We start from the raw sequence: 666 nt of genomic DNA on the forward strand, positions 1-666 counted from the left end.
GTCAGCAAAGCTCATGCTGCATACTGAGCGGCTCTGACTCAGCAGCTGGCATGTCAGACCTCTGCGAATAGATTACTGCTTCTCTGCAGAGAGCAAGGGTCAAGCGTTTCTACTCAAGCTGTGGTTGATTTTGAAAAAAAACAAACTGTAAGACTTTGATGCAGTGGGAACATATTCAGCTTCAACTACCAATAACCTCAGCTTGTTTTATGACATGCTTTTCTCAGAATATTATACACAGCTTGACATTAAAAACCCGTCCCCTATCAATTTCCTGTCCGGTCTTATATTTGTGGTTACTTGAAACAAATGTTTTACGACTAGCGGGATGCTGCGGGTACAAGGATTGTATTACAGCACTGAGACCGATGATGGCGGTACAGTAAAGAGCAGACCCAGGCCCGGATTCCCCACAAGGCCAGGCCTCAGGGAGGCAGGGTGCCGAGGGCCAGCAGCGGCGTTGAGTCCCCCGACGACCGGAACATACAGTTCCGGGCGCTGGGCGGTAAGTTGCCTCCTACATTTAGTCCTGCTTTGGGAAGGCAGGACTAAATGTAGTGAGGGGAATCCGTTCGCTCGTTAACAAGTGATTGCGGCGATGTTGCCGCAATCACTTGTATAATGTGTGCTGCCGTCCGTGCCCCCCCCGCCCCTCCCTCCCACCTA

This window comes from Nanorana parkeri, unplaced genomic scaffold, assembly GCF_000935625.1.
Source record: "Nanorana parkeri isolate BGI_ZX_2015 unplaced genomic scaffold, ASM93562v1 scaffold23, whole genome shotgun sequence".
Lineage (NCBI taxonomy): Eukaryota > Metazoa > Chordata > Amphibia > Anura > Dicroglossidae > Nanorana > Nanorana parkeri.